At 31.4% G+C, this 6,957-nt stretch overlaps 1 pseudogene; it reads right to left on the bottom strand.

Moving 5' to 3' along the window:
• Positions 1 to 942: 942 nt before the first annotated feature.
• LOC127121611 (uncharacterized) lies at positions 943 to 6,707 on the bottom strand (annotated as a pseudogene).
• Between the last annotated feature and the right edge of the window lie 250 nt (positions 6,708 to 6,957).

Here is a 6,957-nt window from a genome sequence, read left to right as displayed (position 1 = left end):
TAAAATATATATTTTTTTGTTTATATATATATATATATATATATATATATATATATATATATATATATATATATATATATATATATATATATATATATATATATATATATATATATGGTTGGATCAACGTTCACAAATTTATTGCATAAGAGTTTTTTTTAATGTAATGGATGTTAAATGATCAATAAATGGGTTCAAAAAATTTCCACAAATAACTTTTTCCAGTTTGGGACATAATAAAGTAAAACATTATTAATTTATAGTAATATAATTTGCTTAATTTTTTTGTATACTATATTAAGGAAATAATCAAAAAATATAATACAAAAATATTTTTACAATTTATTGGTATATTGATATATAATAAACATTCCATTGTTAATGTTATGAATAAACATTCCATTTATCATTGAGATTTTGGACATAAGAAATAAAAGTATATTTATTTAGTAATGGATGAAATTTTCCAATCTGTTACTAATTTGAGGTATAAAAGCGCAAATATTAACCTTCATAATAAATGATTTTTTAAGCAAAATACATAAACCATGTAAAAGAAATATCAGAACCTCATTTGTTTTAAAATATAGTAATGAATACTACCAAATGTTGAAATTAATTGCAATTGATACAGTAAGGTTTAATGCAACAAATGATATTGAAACAAAAGGTTCACAATTTTAGTTAAAATTGTGAGAAATAAGTCCAGCAACAAAAATGATTTAACTTCGTACAATTCTTTGGTCCTTAAAAAACTGGGTTTATACAAAACCTGCACGCAACCTTTTAGGAAGTGATGATTCATTACCCTGTAAAAAACAATTACATCCATATAAACAAATGTTAAAACATAATGTATATTTTATACAACTCATTCAATAAAATTCTAATAATAAACAACGACATTTCTTGATATAATATAACTAATGAAAAACTTACGTTCTATAAGTTTTCAAAAACTTCTTTGAACACGACGTTTGTTGTAGAATTCAATGGATGGTTATCCTTGTCATTGATTAATATCTTAAGCCCTTTTTTGCTTTTGACCCTTGATATTGCAACATATAGTTGACCATGACTAAATACACTTCTAGGCAAATACAATCCAACATAATCTAATGACTGACCTTGAGATTTGTTAATTGTCATAGCATAACATATAGTTATGGGAAATTGCCTTCTAGTCATTTTGAATGGCCACGAAGATTGTGTTGGAGTCATATCCATTCTTGGAATATAGATAACCCCTCCAATATTCTTTCCAGATATAATCTTTGCCTCGATAACGTGGTTTTCCAATCTTGTAACTATAAGCCTTGTTCCATTGCAGAGACCTTCAGGTTGATCAATGTTTCGAAGCAACATAATAGGGGTCCCAATCTTCAATTTAATCTTGTGGTTAGGTAGACCGGAAGTTGTAAGTGTATTCAAAAATTCCGGGGTCAAAACATCAAAAGCTTCATTTCCTTCACCGTCAAAAGTGTCTACAGAATCTGAACTTAAATATTCCTTTTCTTCACCTTTGGGAAAATTTTTGAAATTTTATTATTATAAATCTATGTTAGTACATATAAATATATGAATGTATCTATAAATATGTTTACAATGGATAACGCATACCTGGTATGAATCCCAAAACGTATTGATTTATGATGTCAACCGTTTCAATTGTTCCTGCCAATATAGCTCTTGATTGCAAAAATTCTGGATTCTTGTAATTGTTAAGAAAATTCGGATATGTTTCACTAACAATGGCTTCTAGTGGATCATCATAGTTAGAAATTAAGAAATCATTTGGAATAGGAATATCCGTGTAACCATCGTTAGGTTCTTCCAATTTCCCATCGCCAACTTTTAATATCTTAGAAAACAATTCTAATTCAGATGTACTTGAAGTATTGCCGGCTTGTTGGAGTCGCATGTTCTTTGTAAGCTTCAGCACAACACAATGATCCCAGATGTATGATGAATTTATTGTAGAATGTATTATATCTGAACGGCTGCCCCTTGGTACAACTGGTAATATTTGCCGAAAATCTCCACCAAATACAATTACTTTCCCTCCGAATAATTTGTCAGAACAATTGGAACGCCCCATTATGTCTTTAAGGGTTTTATCAAACGCTTCAAAACAAAATATGTGTGCCATTGGAGCTTCATCCCAAATTATCAACTTTGCCATTTTTAGTAGCTCTGCACGATCACTACCTTTGTCGATATTACATGTAGAAGACTCCATTGTAGGTATTGGAATCTTGAACATTGAATGAGCCGTTCGACCTCCTGGAAGTAGTAGTGAAGCTATGCCCGATGAAGCAACAGTTAAACAAATTTGTTTCTTTGATCTTATGTAGGAAGCTAGAGTTCTCCACATGTAGGTTTTCCCTGTGCCACCGTATCCATACAAAAAAATACGCCTCCTTGTTGATTGTTTACTGCTTCCATTATTCGCTTGAATACACCTCTTTGCTCATCTAATTTAAAAAAAATACATAGCAAACATGCAGTGAATAAATTAATTATACATTAAAAAAAATTGTAAGATAAAATCATACTTTAAAAGTTAACTTTATAAAATTATGACAAAACTTACAAACATTTAACATATTTACCTGTAAGATTTAAGAACAAATTATTGTATTCTTGCAATTGTTCGGCTGGATTGTAACTCCGCTCTTCGTATATGAGCTTATTTCCCAACTTCTCAACCACATATCCACTTGGATAAGGCATTCCAGCAAATTCCTTTAGACTTCGGCTCTTCCTTTGAAGATTTCGTTCAATCTCAATTAATGTTAAATTCATTATCTCTTCATCCGACAACCTCAAACCTTTATACAATAGTAATTATAAGTGTAAACTATAAAACAAATTTACTTTTAAGAATCAAACAAATAAATATAATAAAAATTCACAATATAGGAAAAATAATACCTCTATTGTTTGCAATTCGTTGTTGAGCATATAGTATTCCATCAGCTAAGAGATGACATGTTTTACTCCATACATGTCTTGGCCTGTTAATGCTGCCTGATAATAACATGTGAACAAATAGTAATATCAAATATTAACCTGAACCCCAATGATTTGCCTCTTTAATAGCTGCAATGAATTCTCTATCATCGCTGATAAAACCCATAGCAAAACAGGCATCCCGGAAAGTATCATATTTTACGTTATTCACTGTTTTTATATCATTATAACTGCGGGGGCCTTTGACATGTGTGAGCATCAATCTAAGATAGTACAATTCGCCAGTTGTTGGAGGAACCCATATAAGCCTACCAATTGTGTAACCTTTTTGATGGGGTTTCCATTATCTTTTTTTCTTAACATAAACAAATTTTGAAACAAATTTGCTGTAAGTTAAATTTTATGCTTCAGGATACTTGCAATTTGCTTCGAACCATGATGTAAACATCGATTCAGTTACACTTAGTTTTCCCAGAACTGTATTGATACGATCAAAATCAGTGTAATATACCGAATTTTGACCTTCACAATGAAAGTACAGTCTCTCAACAGCTGGTTTTCTACCATGGATTGGAAAGGAGAATATCCTCCAAGATGCTTCACTCGGAGAAACGTACCTACAAATAATATAATGAAAGGCAATGGATTTAAAATTAATAGAATGATTATTGTAGACAGAATATATAAATTTTATTATAACACATATAGTCAAAATAGTGTACATATAAAATTTTCTACACCATGCATGTAAAGAAAAATTTCACACTTTTAGTTGAAATAGATAAATTGCATGACATCATATTTCAAGTGATATATTAGAAACGTACCTACAATCAATATACTATTTGATCTCATCAATATTCTGCGGCTGGTTGGAAGTTCCATCATCATTCGGTACAATGGCAGCGGTGATTCTGTCGTAACCTTTGTTGATGTACTTGAATAAGTACTTAATCGATGTACTTTGATTGCACCATTCCATGTTTATGTGAGCTTGGTACTTTGTCAACAACTTTGCATTGTATGGAACAACATTCCAATTATCGACTTGAATTCCATTCTTAAGAACTGTATGTCCATTGTCCCTTCTTCTATATACCGGAAACCCATCTTGATCAACAATTGTTTCGGGCTGAAACTGTTTTGGAAAATATTTAGAACATTTTCCATCTTTCATGCATGGTGAAGATCGATTTGCAAATCCACACGGGCCATGAATCATGTGAGTTTTAACCAAATTATACAACTCTTCATTGGTATCTTGGTCAGGTATTTCAGCTGAAATAATACGATCAATATCACTTGGAGTTGGATATTTGTTAGATGGATGGAGGAAAATTAAGATGTGAGCATGTGGTAATCCTCTCTTTTGAAACTCAATTGTATACATATCTATAAAAATAAATATATAAAATATATACAATAGTCAGCACACGAATGATAAATTTGAAAATAACAATACGATTAATTGAATATGGAATAAGTTACTCACATGCAAGAACTTTCCCCAATAGACTTTTCTTTGTGAGATCAGACAAAAGCTCATCAAATTTCATTTTAAAGACTCTTGAAATGATGTCAGGACGATCTGATGCTTTTAGATGAACAGAACCAAGCAAACGCTGAATTTCAGGCCAGTTGGGGTTACATGTGAATGTAATGAAAAGATCTGGAAATCCGACATAGCTGCATATTGCCATTCCATCAAAGTATAGGTTATCCATATATCTACGACTACCAACGTATGAAGAAGGTAGCACAACCCTCTTATCTGTGTTTGACCCGTGCGTTTCTCCATTTGAATTATATTCATTCAAATTGTGATACTTGCCAACCCTCAGTTTTGACTGATTCTTTCGAAGCCACCTAAGTCTTTCTGATTCCATCATTGTAAAACCATCTACCAAAAATTGTTGATAAAGTCTCCTTGATCGCAACAATGTTTGTGCTTCATTAGATCTTGATTGAATTCTAAAGGCCAACCACTCTCTTATTGTAAGTCGATTTCGCTTTGTTGCTTCTTCCCAAGGAATATCTTTATTGTTCTGTTCTGACTGTGTTATGTCTGTGAAGTGGCGAATATTTGTCCCTTTATCACGGTGCCTCACATTAGGTCTATATCCATCCTCACCATATGGAAATAATAATGGGTACTGATATCCTAAATAACTGGTATGATACTCATCTATCCTTTGAAGTTCGCCACATTGTTTTTGCACTATAATGTCTCTTTTTTCTGCAGTGTCGACATCTCCAACAATTAAAGCAGCTACTTCGGATACAGTTGGTTGATTATATATCCTTCCATCATTTCTTCGTTCAGATATTAAACGAAGTTTTAAATCAGAAACACCTTCTTCACAAAGTCTATCCCTTGCCATGCGAAATGATTGTGCATGAACATTATGTTCATATAACATTTCAGATAGTTTTCTCACAATATTAACATCAACTCCACTTTTTGACCTATAATGAAAAGAGTTGAAACAGTTTATTGCAAGTTTCTTAAATAAATAAATTTAAAGTTTGGAAAATAATAGATATCTAACCTGAATCCATGCATTCTGTTTTCAATTTCATTATCAGTGTCATAAACATATAGTTGTGCAAATCGTGGATTTTGACCTGGCATCGGTAACATGCTTCCTATTCGGTGACATGATTGACCTTGGATACGAAAATTGGGAGGGCATCTACCGTTGTTAAATCGATTGTCCACTTTCGCACCGGGAGATGTAAATGCAAACATAACGTTGTACATTCGAATTTGTTGTTGGAAATTTTTTGATTCACATGATTCGTTGTCAAACAACAGATGTTGTAGAACTTTAGGAGCGGGTTTTAACAAAGGTAACTGAACTTTTCCTGATCCACAACACATGGAAAATTTAGGATTGGACGCATGACGACATTTGTTTTTCCTTTCCGAATACCACATATTTACACCACAATATTGACATTCAATGACAGGATCCCCTATATCATAATACCCTCCTGATCATCAATAGTATTTAATTCATATGTTAAATGAGTTGTATTTCATAATAATAAAATATTATTTATAGTAAATCATTTTAAAATACCTGATGTAATTTCAAAAGTTTCCATAGCATCTGTTCCATTAGACATTTCATCTTCATCAAAACATGAATTTGTTGTTGAACTGTAACCTTTTGACATAACATTTATTGTGTTAAGAATATTGTAATATTCTATGACATATCATAAACAAATTAACTCAAATGAAAAATAATTAAGAATATACCGTCAGATTCATCATTCATATTATCGTCTCCACTATCAGATGCAAAAAGCTCATTGAGTTGCAATTCTGGTATTGGATCTTGGTTTGATGTTGTTGCAGCAAATGTATTATCAAACCTCTTAGATAAGTTAACTCCTAATTTGGTAATGTTTCTGCTTGATATCCTTTTTGATCTGATATTATTATTGGTACTTGGCTTAGTCTTTAAGGACGAATGAAGTTGACGACTTACTTCAACGTTGGCTATACCACGACCGTCATTTAGTATTTTTGGTGAAAGTTCTGATAGTGGTATCCTCAAAGTTGTTGAGTCATTGCCGCGTCTTTTATCAAATGTACCGTTTTCTTTTAGAGCAGTTTTCAACCTCTTAGATTTTTTGTCATCAATAACACTCTTTCTATAAATTCTGACTTTTGCAGCATTCTTCCTCCTCAAAATAGTTTTAAAATGTAATTCTTCATCTACCATTTTGAATATTTTATATTATAGTACTCACTCAGGCTCTATAATTCAAAATGATCATACTTGATCATACATCTGAAAAAATTACACATATATAACAGATATTATATATCTTCATCATTATAAATAAAACAAAAGATATATAATTTTATAGTGAATAAAAATATCAAATGTTCACCTGATAAAAAACATAACTTACATTGCCATGGCTTTTGCTCATTCAACATGATAAGTTCATTTCTTGAATCTGGAACAA

The sequence above is a fragment of the Lathyrus oleraceus genome, chromosome 2, assembly GCF_024323335.1.
Source record: "Lathyrus oleraceus cultivar Zhongwan6 chromosome 2, CAAS_Psat_ZW6_1.0, whole genome shotgun sequence".
Classification (NCBI taxonomy): Eukaryota; Viridiplantae; Streptophyta; class Magnoliopsida; order Fabales; family Fabaceae; genus Lathyrus; species Lathyrus oleraceus.
Note: the sequence above shows the minus strand (reverse complement) of the source record. Positions and strands in the feature narration are given on the sequence as shown.